At 27.2% G+C, this 16966-nt stretch overlaps 2 long non-coding RNA genes across 2 annotated transcripts in view; one reads left to right on the top strand and one right to left on the bottom strand.

The window, feature by feature from the left end:
- Window positions 1-1227: 1227 nt before the first annotated feature.
- The window catches only part of LOC136081636 (uncharacterized), a 30823-nt gene continuing 15084 nt past the window's right edge, over window positions 1228-16966 (bottom strand). Inside the window, exons 3-4 of the long non-coding RNA XR_010638968.1 lie at window positions 1648-1689; window positions 1228-1512 (exon numbers count right to left, since the gene is read on the bottom strand). This is a non-coding gene — a long non-coding RNA (uncharacterized LOC136081636). The remainder of the gene's footprint in view (window positions 1513-1647; window positions 1690-16966) is intronic.
- Window positions 10869-11538, top strand: LOC136080942 (uncharacterized). Its single transcript, XR_010638748.1, has 2 exons — window positions 10869-11031; window positions 11399-11538. It is a non-coding gene; the product is annotated as an uncharacterized LOC136080942 (long non-coding RNA).

Raw genomic sequence — 16966 nt, 5'->3', positions numbered from 1 at the left:
AAGTAAATTATGTAAAAGAAGATTACATCAAATAGTAATTAACTTATACATGTAAAAAAAATCACATGAAAAAGCTGTTTACTCTTACATGAAAAAGTTCCTTACTTTTTAAAATTACATTACATAATAAATTGTTCCTCAAATTGAAATTTACCCTTACGTATAAAAATAACTTCTATATTAACTACAACTCACAAACTCTAACCACTAAAAAATTATATTACCGTAGTTGTAAAAAATTATATTACCGTAGTTGTAAAAAATTATATTACCGTAGTTGTAAAAAATTATATTACCGTAGTTGTAAAAAAAATGCTTGCATATGAAAATGAAGTAACATGCTAACAAATATAAATTAAATTTACAAATAAAATAATATTCTTTAAGTAGGCATTTTTTATTTTAAAAGTAACGAAAAATTTTTAGTAAAAACAAACTGTGTAATATAATATTTAAATTGCATAAGCTTGCATTTTATGTAATTTGAAAAGTAAATTAAAAGTAACCTATATAAAATAAGTAAGTAAATTTACTTATATTCTGCAATTACTTTAAGAGGATCTTGTGCAACAGTAATGCAAAAAAGTGAAACCTTTAGTAACTAATGTTTAGTTTGCGGCGACATTTGGTCTGCACGGATAGGTATTTCTTCCCTGTACAAGTTGAAATATCAATAATAGATTTCTACCTATTCCAGAAGGCACATTAAGTTGTAAATGCGTATTTAAAACTTGTTTGATTACGCTTCATTCTGGCATGTATATTAACCATTTTATCGTATCAAACACGCATTAGAAATACGCTTCAGATGGGTTTAAAAACGAGTATGCAATGCGAATCCTACTGAGTATCAAACTCGTGTTTGAAACGCATAAAACATAGTAATTAGTTATTATTCGATACGGTGTTTGTATTAAATTTTAAAACTTTTCAGAATACGTGTTATTCACGAGTGTATGGTAGCCAATTTACCGAGTAGAAATACGTTTTAGACGCGTAGAATATTGGACACAGAACACGCGTCTGAAATGTGTTTTTGTTAGATCTATTTACAAACGCGTACACGCATTGACTCTAAAAATAATAACAAAAAACTAACACCTGAAAATTTTATTAAATTAATTTGTACAGTGTTCAATATGCACATCTATGTTATCGTTTTTATATTATAATAAAAACACATCTTATATTAATTTTATAATAACAAATTAACACCAAAATCCTCTACTAGTATAATCATTACTAGTGCTCTACTAGTATAATCGTTACTAGTACTCATGTATTATTTACCTTGTATTATATAAATGTATTATCTCTTACAATTACTGTTTATACAACTAAAAATATACTATACAACGTAATATTCAAAAATTACATTAATAGGCAAACAATTGAAATCCGTTTTAATGAAAGATTTGACTGCATTCGCCTTTGGTGGTCATAAAGAAGGACGATTTCGACGAAAAACAAAACTTCTGATGTTTTTGGATAATTCTTACAAATTTAAGAAATCTAAATCAGAAAAAAAGAAATTAATTTAGCCAAAAGAAAAGTTCTTACTTAAATCTGAATGCATGCAGCCAGTTTAAAGTGACAGACATACCACATCCACAAAAATAATAAAAGTTTCAATCGAATTAGTTTTACCTTTTTGTGTTCTTTGTCGCTCATTTTGCCTTCATCGTCATCCTTCACAAAACAAACAGCAAAGAACTTAATATTTTGTATAACACTATATAACTGGATATGTAAAAGCAAAGATTAATAACAATATAAAAATTTCTAATTTTTGTTCGTTTAATAATTTTTTTATCAATTGCAGCTTTAATATACATATCATTAACAACCTTAACATAAATACAACAATTACATAAATTCAATGATAACTTTAATGTATATCTAAATTAGTGAGTTTATTTTGCATTTATTATTGGGTATATATAATTTTAGTTATATTTTAAAAACTGATGTTATTATGAAACTGCAAGCTTATTACAATAATAAACATTTTTTCTCTCCCTCGCTAAGAAGTGTTTTTATTACTTTACAATACATAGAGATTCCATCTTTCAATGTAAACCCTCTGTATGTAAAGTTTCCATCTTTACATGGAGTATTTTGTTCCTTTTAAAAATTAAAATTTTGCAGTTGTACATATTATATTTCACCTTGAAGAGTTTGAAGAGTGTTCATTAAATCATTTAGCTACATTATATTTTGCATTTGTTTTTGTGAATTTATTATTTATTCTTTCTTTGTTAAAAATTCTTACAATAACAGCAAATGTAACAAACAGATTTTAAACTTCATTGTCTAAAACTTGCTGGAACACAGTATTTCTTGTATATAAGATTAATTGGCAAAATTCACGGCTAGAGCAGCCGTGGCGCAGTGGTTAGAGTTCTGGCTTAGAACCCAGAGGTCCTAGGATCGACGCCAGCTCTAGCTTAACAAGCGACATTGGTACGGAAGGAGGCGTGAACTTCCTGTTAAATGCTCTCCCGCGGTGCTCTGTGATAAGACCGTAAGGACTTCTGGGAGCATCTAAAATAACTACAAAAAAAAAAAAAAAAAATTCTGTTGCCTTCCAATGTTCTTGTTCAAAAAGACCTTTTCTACTTTTAAATAAGTCAGAAGCATTGAACTGATCAATTTCCAGCATTTGATTTAAAACCAGTCGTTTTTGAGCAAAGTTATATGAATTTTTGATTTAAATTTTACACATAAGAAACAAAATTGTGCTCAATCCAAATTTGCAATACAAAATTGTCTCAATGGCAAATGAAGGAACCATATTTAAACTATTTATAAACAATCATATGCTGTTCCTATTTTTATGCAATGGGTAAGCAGTTGACCTAAATTCAGCTTCTGTTCTTAAAAAAAAAAACAATGCAAAATAAATCAATACTGTTTTTCATTATTAAATAACCCAATAATTGTTAGATTAATAACTTCTGCTACAAAATCTTGTAAACAAAATTGTGTCATGAAAACTTGATGACATTGCATTTCCAATATAAATAACCACTGGAAAAGGAGAAGATACTATATTTTACTATTGAACAAAAAATTGGCTCAAATTGCTAACTATTGGAGCACTGAATAGGAAGTCCATTAGTATTTACATCAAAAGTTATAAGGTTTGTATTTATATATCTAAATGCCATTACACTTGTTCAATACAACGTGGATACATTACAACGCAGAGTTCTAGTTAATGCTTGGACATCTTTTGGTATGTTATATTTTTCAAATTTTCTAGACTGTATTAAAATTAGTTGTATATTGTTTAAGGCATCTCTTATTAAATTGTGTATAACATACACTGGTTTAGGTTCAGAATCAGTATCACTGAATTCAACATCACTAGAAAAACCAAATATATATTATATGATACTCTAATTTAACTATCACTTAAATATATTCACTTTACAGGTATAGAATTCTTTTAAATTGTTTTTACTTGTTTTCCAGTAACGAAAGATCTTCAGGTAACAGCTCATCTAATGAACTTGACAACATATCAGGACAACAGTACTAGAAGTATATTTATTATCACATATAATATATGTGATAATAAATGTATCTCCAGGAATGGAGACATATCTCTATAATATATCACATATATTATATGTGATAAATAATATATCTCTAGTACATGTTGGTATATGTAATAATACTTTAGTAGAACAATAAACATTGTTTGCATACACTTCATTATCATTATATTCATCACTATCATGTATATCAACATATCAATGGAAACTGTAATTACAGTTTGCACTAATATGTAGCTACAACAATAACAATATATTTACTAGAAGATATATAGATTGATTTATTATATCTATACTTCTGGGTATTTTTTGCGTCTATTATTTATTATCACATATATTATGTGATAACAGATATATTCCTATTTCAATTTGCACTGACGAGTTGTATATAAGAACATCATATAATAATAGCAAATGATAACTGTGATAACGGGTGATGCGGAAGTTATCGGACAAATCCTAATTTTATTATTTGAGCATAATAATTAGTTTTTTTGGTTTTATGCGTAGGCATAAACGTTCTATAAAATATAAACTTTATTATTTGAAACACAATTATTTAAAATGAGGTTAAATGCAGCTGAACGAGAATCTTTTCGAAAGCGACTAAAAATGTTTTTTGTAAATAAACCTAATATAAAAAATAAAAAAAATTGTAAATCATTTTGAAAAGGAAGGATTTACTCGAAGTACAATATATGATAACCTAAAAAGACTTGAAACTGTTCAATCGTTTTCTGATAGAAAGCACCCTGGTCGTCCGACATCCTGGACTAGAGAAAAGAAAGCCGAATTAACGAGACTTGTCAACAATCGAAAAGGGGTCAGTCAGAGAAAAATAGGTATTAAATTCGGTGTAAATCAATCGATAATTGGTCATCAGTTAAAAAAAATGAATATTAAATATAGAAAACGTGAAAAGACTCCAAAATACACTATAGAACAACAAACAAAGGCAAAGAAAAGAAGCAGGAAACTAGTTAACCAACTCTATAACACAAAATCGCTTCTAGTCATCGATGACGAAAAATACTTTTGTTTTGCAGGGGACAACATGCCTTGAAATTCTGGATACTACACAAACAACAAAAAGACATGCTCAGAAAGTGTTCGTTTTATAGGAAAAGAGAAATTTCTAAAAAAATTATTAATGTGGATAACCATATCTGACCGTGGTATGTCCGAGCCATTGTTTTGCACTTCCAAGGCTGTAGCGATCAATTCATCAATCTATGTTAATGAATGTTTAAAAAAACGACTTCTTCCATTTATTCACAAGTATCATGGAGACTTTAACTATTTATTTTGGCCAGATTTAGCAAGTTCTCATTATTTTAAAGGTTCTCTAAATTGGATGGACCAATATGTCTATTACGTAGATAAACAATCCAATCCCCCAAATGTGCCTCAAGCACGACTTGGGGATTGGATTGTTTTTTATTTTGTCCGATAACTTCCGCATCACCCGTTAGTGCTTTAACTGAACGATATCTTTTCTTATAACTTAATATTAAAATAATATATATTAATGAACTTGATAATATATAACAATAATATAATATTAATTATATATTATATAATATAATATTATATTAATGAAAAAAGCATTGATAAATGTGAAATGCTTTATCAGAAGATTACATTCTCTGAAGAAATATTGTTCTGCTGAAACATTTCACATACATGTATATCGCAACATTTCACATACATGTATATCGCATTTCACATACATGTATATATGAAACATTTCACATACATGTATATCGCAAAAGCTATTTGAAGACTTTTCATATAGTTTCTCGTATATACCTGAAAAAATATTACTTTAAATTAAAAGATTTTTTAATGTTGTTACATTCTTGGATACATTCATTTACCTTGTTGATACATCAATGTATTCGTGTATCTATTTTTTTGATTTAATTTTTTATTTAGAATTTCAATACACTTTGCTTACAGATTTGCAAAAAATTTTTCAACGGATTCAAGATTCGCAAGTCAAAATCCTTCATAGGCTTAAAAACATCAAGCAAAGTGGAGATGGTGATTTTAATTTGAAATTGAAAACCAATGAATTCATTTGAGAGATTCAGTATTATTAATATTATTTTAAAAACAAGTTCAAATGCAAGAAAATACAAGGTAACTTCTAATGTTCACTATTTGACAAAAAAAATCTATATTCCAATTTTTATTATTGCTGAACAGTGAAACTGGGTGTCTAAGAATTTTAGTGAAAATAATAATAGTTGTATTGATAATAATAATAATTGTGGTGTTGTAGCGCCTTTGCTTTTTAAAAAAGAAAATCTAAGTTTGATACCCTACACATCCCTTGAAGCACCGTGCTCAACTTACGTATAACCACAGTGACCTTGTTCGTCAGGGTTGGTGTTTAAGTTTAGTGTTCAGTTAAAAGCTAAAAGTTTATATATACATTTATGTATATGTATATATCTTTAAATTGTTTTATAAAATTAAAAGATCATAAAGAAAACTTTACAAATAATCCAACTGTCCGTTTATTAAACCGCGTCAAAAATAAAATCGGCAGATTTAGTAAAGTTATACTTCCCAATATAAACTCTGAACTTGCAAAGAAACTTCATTGTAGCTGGTAGCTACAATGAAGTTTGGTTTAATTGCATCAGTGATAAACGCCTTTATAAATTCCTTATTTTTGATTTTGTTGATTTTTACCCTTCGATAACAGAAAAACTTCTTAATCACGCTAATCATTTAGATGAGCAGCATCTAAACATTGACCATAATCATAAAACATTGATCTATTACGCAAAAAAATTATTATTATTTAATAATGATCAAGTTTGGATTAAAAATTCAAGCGGTTTATTTGATGTTTCAATGGGAGCAAGTTTGTGAACTTGTGGGAATTTATCTTTTGTTTCAAATTGCACAATTTTATAATAAAAATGATTTCGGATTATACCGCGATGATGGTTTAGCAGTTTAAAAAAAAATGAGTGGCCCCCAAATGGAAAAAATCAAAAAACATTTTGTTGAAATATTTAAAAAAAAAACGAACTCCTTATATCAATACAGTGCAATATGAAAATTATAAATTACCTTGACGTCACATTAAATCTCAATGACCATACTTTCCAACCATATTCAAAGCCCGGAATTTCTTTAAATTATATTCGTGCTGATTCAAACCACCCGTCTAATATTTTAAAGCAGCTTCCGCATTCAATTGAGTTAAGATTGTCTGCAAATTCGTCAAGTAAAGAAATTTTCCAAAGATCTACTCTTATATACAATGACGTGCTATTAAGATCCGGTTTTAATCACAAACTTTCATATCATCCTAATTTAAATTTACCTCATGCCAAAAACTGTAAACGCAACATCATATGGTTCAGCAAAAATGTTAGCACCAATATAGGAAAAATCTTTCTGATCTTGATCAACAAACACTTCCCAATAAATCATAGACTCCACAAAACTTTTAACAGAAACACGATAAAAATAAGTTATAGCTGTATACCAAATATGTAGTCTTTTTTAAACGCACACAATCAACAAATTATGAACAACAAAGAAATTTCACCTAAAACCAACTGCAATTGCCTTAATAAAAATACCTGCCCTATATCAAACCAATGCTTAACAAAAAACATTGCATACCAAGCCAATATAAGTTCCAATAATCCTACTAACACTCCTGTCAACTAATCCTACATCGGTATAAGTGAAACACCATTCAAAATTAGATATGCCAACCATATAAAATCATTTAACATTCTAAAATACAAAAACAACACCGAATTATCAAAAGAATTTTGGAAACTTAAAGATGCCAACTTATACCCAGTTATTAAATGGAAAATAATCAAGCAATCCAATGCTTACAACCCAACCATCTGCAAACTATGCACAAAGGATAAATATGAAGTTTTTTTTTCCTAAATTAAAAATCTGCTAAACAAAAAAATTTAAATGCTATCCAAGTGCATCGAAAAAAATTTCTTCTCGCCCTATTCGACACGGGTGATTTATGAATTTTCTAATTAATTAAAAATTGTTCGTTCTGACGTCATTACATTGCTTTGTTGTTTTGACGTTATTACATTGCTTTGTTATGTTTTTTCTGTCAATTTTTGTATTTTGTATTTTTTAACGGTTTTTTCTTAATCTAAAGAACAAAATATGGCTGATGATTGCCGAAGGGCATGAAACTTTAAGTTCCATCACAAAGTTGTATTTTTTCAAATATTCAAACTCTTTATATATTAATACTGATCTATTTTGTAAAGAATTTAATTAATATTGATCACTCTCAAACGAACAAGAGACTTTGTATCATAACTTGGTACAATAAAACAACATCATATATATATATATATATATATATATATATATATATATATATATATATATATATATATATATATATATATATATATATATATATTTTAAATGTTGACATCTTCAATAGATTTTATTTGTATAATTATTTATAAAAAATATTTATACAAATAAATTTGTAAAAATAAAAATAAATGTATTTTTAACAAATAGAAGTTAATCCATAAAAAGAAGTTTTTTTAAAAATATTTATACAAATAAAATCTATTGAAGATGTCAACATTTAAAATTTACATTGAAGCCAAATATGGTAATGGCGTTTACAAAGAAACCAACATGTTAAAAAACCTTAAAAAAACAATTGCAAAATCGAAAAATCAGTGGGTATTTTTACAACGATGTATAAAACATCACATACTTCCGAAATCATTACGACTAATATGTCCAGTAAACTCGCCTTATGCAAAACAACTAAACGAAAAGGATAAACACAACCTATTATACCATATAAAGAACGAAGCTAAAAAACGTTTTTTTCAAAATACATGCAAAGCAAAGTTTTGCGAGGAACAAATACGAGCAATTGTTGACAACTCTGACAATTTCAAAGCAATAACATCTATCACTGATAAATCCTATGAAAATATGTTCATAAAATTTAGAGAAAAATTAAAGGATAAGTTTGAGAGATTAAAAAATAATGGCACTATAAACAATAATAACAACAACAATAAAAAGAAGAAAATTACAGAGATATCGCTTAATTTAGCTAATTCCGAAATTCCAATGCATCACAAAAAATTACTTAATCTCGGACCTAAGTTTGTTCCAACACCAAAATCTATACCATATTTAGATACCATTTCAGTTACCGAATCATGTGCCTCAAAATTGCAATATAGTAAGAAACCAGCTGAAGGAGTTAAATTAAGACAAGAAGTTTTATCAATTTTAAAGATGGCCAAACCAGTTAAAAGTAAACTTAGCAATGAACAAAGAAGAGCTCTTTATGAAATTAAGAAAGATATGAATATTCAAATATATCCCCTTGACAAAGGATCTGGATTAGTTCAAATTGATCAAAATAATGCTTTAGAAAAAATTAAAGAACACTTAGGAGATACAAAAAAGTTAAATTACGACCCAACTATTCAAATTCTTCACAAAGTTCAAATCACTCTCAGAAAGTTAAATAAACTAGGACGTTTTACCAAAAAAGAATATAAAAATATCTACCCGAGTGATGCCGTTCCACCACGTTTATATGGAGTAATTAAAGCCAAAAGCCTGAAAAAGGTTACCCAATTAGGTTAATTGCAAGCACCATATAGCATCTCTAAATATTTAGTCAATATGGTACAACTTAAACTTAACTTAAATGAAACGCGTTTAAAAAATTCTCAATAATTTGTGGATACAGCAAAATTATGGGAAATTGATAAGAATGAGGTTCAGGTCTCCTTTGATGTTGTCAATTTGTACCCTTCGATCCCAATTAAAGAAGCAATCATTATACTAGTTGAAAGATTAAGAAACAACCAGAGCTTTATATCTAAATTAACTTTTGAAGAGATCAGGTTACTTTTAGAACTTTTTCTTTCTCAATGTTATTTTTTATATGAAAATGATATTCATGAGCTTGAAAACTCCGGACCAATAGGGTTAGCTCTTATAGTGGTAGTTGCTGAGCGTTTTTTACATCATAAAAGTAATTGGCGCTTAACAACAATATCTATGTGAAATCATTTAAAAGATATGTCGATGATATTCATTTAAGGTTCCAAGAAGAAGAAGATGTGCAAAATTTTTTACATCTACTTAACAAACAACACAAAAGTATTCAATACACTATGGAATCTGCCGACTCAACCAATACATTAAACTACCTTGTTGTTTCAGTTACCAACAATAAAACCGGTACATATAGTTTTAAAATACATTGCAAAAATGCGATCATAAATGTTCAAATTAAAGCGAACTCATGCCATGACCCTAAATTATCTAAGGTATTTGTAGAAAACGGCTATGAGAAGGAAAGTCTGGAAAAACTAGTTAAGTTTGCAAAAGAAAGCGCTAATAACAAAAAAGATCTCATGAAAAATCAATATTTCCTAATGTCTCCAAAAAAATTGTGTCTTTACCCTGGATCCTCGGAATCAGTCCTAAGTTACAAAGAGTTTTTAAGAAAGCAGGATATGCACCAGTGTTTAAGTCTCCAAAAAATCTCCAAAGTCTACTTAGTTCTAAAAATAAACCTACACTACCAGGTAATTCCTATCCTGGTGTTTACAAATTAGAGTGATCTTGTGGTAAATGTTATGTAGGTGAAACTGGACTGAAGATATCGTCTCGGATATGCCAACATCAAACAAGTGCACAACAAGGTAAAGTGAAAAATTCAGCTTTAGCTGAACATTCCAAAATTTGCCAAGGAAATTTCCACTGGAATGGTCGCAATACCTTAAAAATAGAAATTAATAGTTTTAATAGGAAAGTTAGGAAGGCGTTGGAAATACAACACAACGAAAGTACCTTGCGCGACAATGGTCTTAACCGGAATGATGGCGATTATGTGACGACGTCATTTTGGAAGCGCATGTTCAAATTCTTACGTCACAAAAAACTCTCTTAAAAAACTCTCAAAAAGAAGCTCTTACAAAGAACATTGTTTCGTAAATTTAGACAGTTTTGTATAATATTAATTTTTTTATAACGGTTTTTAATATACTTAATATACTAACGAGGGTATCCATATTCCCTCGAAATATTGTAAAAATAAAAATAAAAATATTTTTAACAAATAGAAGTTAGTCTATAAAAAAAAAAAAAAAAAAAAAATATATATATATATATATATATATAATTAGTACTTATAAAAACTTGTAAAAAAAGGTGACTTATTTTCTCACAATATATTGTGACTCTATATGGTATTTAAATTTGGTTCAGTATTTAATCATGCTTTTAATTCATTTTAATAATTTTTAAGGTAATTAAAACAGGAAGAGAGGGAGGAGCCATTCCACAGAAAGCAATTAAAAATGTTTTAAATGCTATCATGTTATACAGGCATTATTTAGCGAGGATGGAAGAAAAGGAAAAAGTAAACTTACAAGTACTGCTCATTATAAATGCGCAAAAGGTGAGCATTGAATGCGAGTTTGTAGCTATTGTATTTTATATAAGATTGAAATATTTTTGTTAACAGTAAAGAGCAGAACGCGAAACAGTAGTACATTGCTCATTTACTCCTATTCATTATTTGCAAATATATTTGCGGTCGTTTTTTATTTTAATTTATTTTTTCATGTATGACTTTCCAAAACAAATAACAAGTATTTTAATATAAATTTTTATTGTGTGTGTCTTTTAGTTTGTTGACTTTTTGGCAATTAAATTCACAAGTAAAGTTTCTTTACTTTGGTTTTGAATTTTATCTTTTATTTTTAATTTTCTTAAATGTGCTCTATGATTAACAGACAATTTTGTGATAAATATTATTTCTTTAGATACTATTGCTGGTGACAAAATTGGTTATGATGCAAGCAACATCGAGTGCCATTGGCGACATATTAAAATTAGCCAAAAAATAATGTTTTTTCTTGATTGTATTTATATAATATTATTGTCAAAAATATTATTCTTTTTATGTTTTTGTAATGATTTGTGTCAATGCTGGGATTTAATTATTTATGCAATAACATTATTATCCTAATGCGTGTTGAATGCTGTGTATGCAATAACATTATTATCCTAATGCGCGTTGAATCCCTAAATACCTATATATTAAATTTAGTCACTGTGGGAAAAAAAATGACTTCATTTTTTATATCAAGACTACATTTTTTATAGTTGTTAGAAATAGTCTTTTTTTTGTAAACTAAAAATAAATAAAAAGAATTATACGAGGCTTGGTGACAAGTCTTCTTCTTGCCCCGGCCAGGATTTTTAATAATAGTAATCAATGACCAAATAAAATTTGATTAAAAAAATTTTTAATATTAAAAATAATTTGATAATATTGTTAGAAAAGTACGACTGATCTAATATATTAAGAAAAGTACGACGAAGAAAAGTACGACTGATCTAATATATTAAGAAAAGTACGACGAAGAAAAGTACGACTGATCTAATATATTATGGTCAGTTATAAAAACTAAATTTTCTTTGTTATTCCTCGAAAAACTTTAAAGATGAAGTCCGGGTGATTTAATTACTTATTCACGAAAAAAGGGTTAAATTAACTTTTACTCGAAGCTATTGAATGGGAAACAGAACTTGATTGTCAGACCAACTTATAACTTAGTTAAGGTGGTCAACCCCAATTCAAATGAATTTCTTTAATAATTAATTTTCATTTTTTTAAATAGTCAACTTATGTTGTATTTTACTTTAATTTAGCATTAAAAAAAAAAAGTGTAAAAACTTGCCTCATTTATTCAACATTTCTTCTATTTTACCATGTTGTTTAAAAAAAGGATTTATCCGATAGATATATATATATATATATATATATATATATATATATATATATATATATATATATATATATATATATATATATATACATATATATATATATAAATATATATATATATATGTATGTATGTATATATATATCTACATCTTTTTCAAATAACACCATTAAAGCTTTCATCACTGTTCTGTATTTTACAGCAAAGACACTTTTTTAGTAAATCTTGATTAGATAAGTTTCTAAAAATTGGTTTTAAAATTTTGTGAATGGCTAATTAAAGGCCTAATTTTGTTTTGTATTTAAATAAGTTTGTTAGTTTATCAGACTGCCACAAACAGTATATGACGTTGGACGAAACTTGGTGACATATTCATAAGTGGTGCAAAAGTACACAAAGATTTACGACATTTCCCAAATTCTCTAAAAGCCACAATAGCATTCAACTCTACAGCAGCAAAAGGTTTTCCAGGAGAAGTTAAAATTGGTTTATGGCTTGAAAGAATTGTATCAAAATTTGCAATGAACTTACACATATCAAATGACAACTGTAACTCATATGAGAACCCATTTTTATTTTGTAAATTACACCATTTAATGAACAACATTCACTAAGTTTACAATCATTAAACATTGTCTTTAAAACTTTAAAGTTTGTAATTATATTGTAATTATACTTTGTAATTTATTCTTCAAGTTTTTTATCTACATTATGAAACTCAGTATTATCTTGCAATTTTTTTTGACTTGTCTATACTTTAATTGGTAACAAGTTGGTTTCTTCTAAGTACTTTTCTTTAAAATATATTTTATAAATCTCTTCAAATTTTTTCAAATTTTTTTTACTTTTATATCAATTTATCGTTGAATAACTTGTAAATATAACTTGAAAAGTTTACACTGCTGTTGTTACTTTACACAGCATTCTACAGTGCTATACATATCAAACTTTCGCGGCAAGGAGTTTAAAATATAGCAAAAAGTTACCAAAAAACCACAGAAGACTTAACAGTGTTTGTTTAGTATACCATTACTAAATGTATATTGGTTTTTGAGGTGATAATCAACCAATTATCTTGAAAAAAAATGGTTGCTATGGGCGTTGCTAGGTAAACAAAGTCTACCCTAATCATTCCTAAGATGAATTAGACCAACTTATGTACAAATTTGATAAATGTAAGTACTCTAATTATGTTCTACAATGATTGAAATAAAAGAAAATCACTTTTTATAAAATCGCAAAAAAAAAAAAAAATTTAATACGTTTTGAATTGGGGTTGACCACCTTGAAGATGATATTTTAAATCCTCTAAATAATTGGGAATGTTGTTCAAATTTTATTTTGTCATAAATTTTGAACACTACGAGATTATTGCACGACATAAGAGACTTGTTAATGAAATTAAATTTAGTTTAAAATGTTAAAAAGTATATATATATTAATGTTACAAACACGTCCCTCTCGTCCTAATGGCATGAAGGGGAGTTAAACAGGGGTTTATAGTTCACAGACTCAAAATAATGCGATTTTTGGCATTATTTTTGGGGTTTATAGTTAACAGACTCAAAATAATGCGATTTTCGGCATTATTTTTGCAAAGCTTTTATTTTACATAAACATGAATAAATATTTGGAGTTTGCTCCGTGTTATTTAAAGTTAAATTCTCAAACAAAAACAAAAAGCTTGCTACGGGCCTAATTTTAAATATGTGATTGGAATCTGGTTGTTTAAATATTGTGATTTACATTTTTGTGATTTTTTTTTACTTTTAATTTTTGAAAATTTTAAGTAAAAAAAGTAACAAAAATTTACCGAGAAAAAAAATGAACTTGATGTAATTTCATCATATAGAACACTTTTCTTTACAATCGACTATATAATTTTAAATCAAAAATGTTTGTTTTTTTGAACCACCCTACTTAATTCGCTATATTAAATAAATTAAACGTCTGTTGTAGTCATGAAAAGTTGTTGTAGTCGTGGAAAGTTATTGTAGTCATGGAAATCCATTTTTTTTAAGTTAATTACTTTAACTTTTACTATTTTAAACTGAACTTTTTTTAGTTATTAAAAAGTGTGAAAAATTAATTTTTAATTTGTTTTAAAAGACTGTTTATTTTATTGTTCTTGCTTTAGACATAGCTCTGCATTTTGCAAATTTATTCTGCTTCGTATTTTGGCTTCTTATTTTCAGCGTGGTTGTTGTTAAAAACCAATCTAACCAAATTAAAAGTTGTATCTGGAAATAACCAACTCGAATAACTGTTGTCTGAAATAGACTAATTGAAATTAGTTCATTCAAGACAACAGTTTTATGAATATCTATTAATAAACAAAAAAACAAACGAACAAAAACAAATTAGTTTTCATTTCTGATAGAGCGGTTGTTAATAACGACCACGCTGAATAAGAGAAGCTAAAAGCAGCAGCATAGCTTCAAATATGCCCGGCTTCAAATATTTCCTCCTGACAAAATAATTAATACTAAGGTAAGTAAATCAAAATAATGCCTTAGTTGTTTATAATAAATGCTTAAATATATATGAGAAAAAAAACAAACAAAATCAAGAAATAAAAAAAACCGTTCAAATATAAAGTTACAGTGAATATACATATATAGATATATATATATATATATATATATATATATATATATATATATATATATATATATATATATATATATATATATATATATATATATATATATATATATATAATGAATTTAGGTTTGATCATGTTGGAAGTTACAGAAAAAAAGGAAACTAGCTAATTTTTGTAACCTGTGGCTTCTAATTCTTATAAAATTGTTTACGACGATGATAGAAAATGTTGTAAATGCGCTGAGAAGTTAAGTAAAACTAGTGAAGGTGGAGTTTAGTTCAAGAGATGACAACTTAACGTGAGTTTTTTTTATTTGCATGAAAAAAAAATTATTGATAAATTTTTTCAATATCATTTTCATTAGGAGACAAAACAGCAAGACTATTATTAGTTAAGTGGCTTAAGCAGCAAGGCAATTTAAGTCACTCAACTATGGAACAATGATAATAAAACTGTTAAAAAAATATTTCTCGAAATTAAAAGATTTTTTAATGTTGTTGCATTCATGTATCTTGGATACATTCATGTATCTTGTTGATACATGAATGTATCCGTGTATCTATTTTTTTTTGATTTTATTCTTCTTTAGAATTTTGATACGCTTTTTTTTAAATTTGCAGAATAATATTCAGCAGATTTAAGATTTGCAAGTCCAAATCTTTAATAGGCTTAAAAATATCGAACAAAGAGGAGATGGTGATTTTATTTTGTATGATGATAATATGGAAAAAAAAACAATAAGTTCCTTTGAGAGATTCAATATTATTGAAAATATTTTTAAAAGAATTTTAAATGCAAGAAAATGGGTTTGAAATGATATTGCTGAAGAGTATTGCCAGGGTTTGTAAGAATTTTAGTGAAAACTATAATAGTTTTATTGATAACAGTAATAGTCGTGGTGTTGTGGCGCGCTTGCTTTTTAAACAAAAAAATCCAAGCTTGATACCCACGACAACCCATAAAGTACAGTGCTTAACTTATATCTAACCGCAGCAGCCTTGCTTGTCAGGGTTAGGGTGTAAGTTAAGTGTTCAGTTAAAAGCTAAAAATTTATATATATATATATATATATATATATATATATATATATATATATATATATATATATATATATATATATATCAGGCCTTGTTAAGAAGCGTTACACTATTTGAACTTTACGTACGTATTCACCGTACGATTTCACCTATGCCTTTCGTAATTTAAGTTACGCTAAAACTTTTTTCAATTCGTTTAAGGAATCGACCGTAAATTACGTTGCGCAAACTTTCATAATAAAAAAAACATAAAAAGAATAAAAGTTTTCCCTTGCAGAAGTTTTGCCTTGAATTTAAATAAAAAATCAAAATAACCTATTAAGTTAAATGAAAATTGCCGCGTAAAAGAGCTAAATATCTCGTACTTCTGTTTTTTAAATGTATTTTGCGTTGCGTAATTTATGGACGATGCCTAAACAGTCTTTTAGAGCAGTTTATCGGGAAACATTAAGACGTTATTAATTATTGAAAAAACATTTGTGGAATTTTTTTTTTATTAGATACCGTAAAATCGCCTAAGCTCGGTCACGTGACCGAGTAAGTGATCATTTTAAGTTTAAGTGATCACTTAAGCTTTTAACATTTATTTATCACCCAAAAATAAAAATTTTCAATATTTTTTTCTGAAACATACAGAAAATTATATTGACAAAGAATTATTTTAGCAGTTAGCATAAAAACATTATTTTTTTTTAAAAGGTTCATATTTACGAACTAATTACAAATGTTATATTGATAAAGAATTATTTCAGCAGTTTGCATATAAACATTACTATTTTTTTTATAGGTTCATATTTACCAACTAATTACAAATATTATTTAAGAAAAAAAAAAATTGTAAAATTTGAGTTTTGCATACTTTTTTTTCTATTTTTTCTTAAATGACCGAAGTTACATGTCACTTTTGAGGCGAAAATCATATATTTGTCGATTTTGAAGCTAAAGAGCTAAATTTTCGGT

Source organism: Hydra vulgaris, chromosome 06 (assembly GCF_038396675.1).
Source record: "Hydra vulgaris chromosome 06, alternate assembly HydraT2T_AEP".
NCBI classification, from domain to species: Eukaryota; Metazoa; Cnidaria; class Hydrozoa; order Anthoathecata; family Hydridae; genus Hydra; species Hydra vulgaris.
This window is presented reverse-complemented; position numbering and strand designations above follow the sequence as displayed.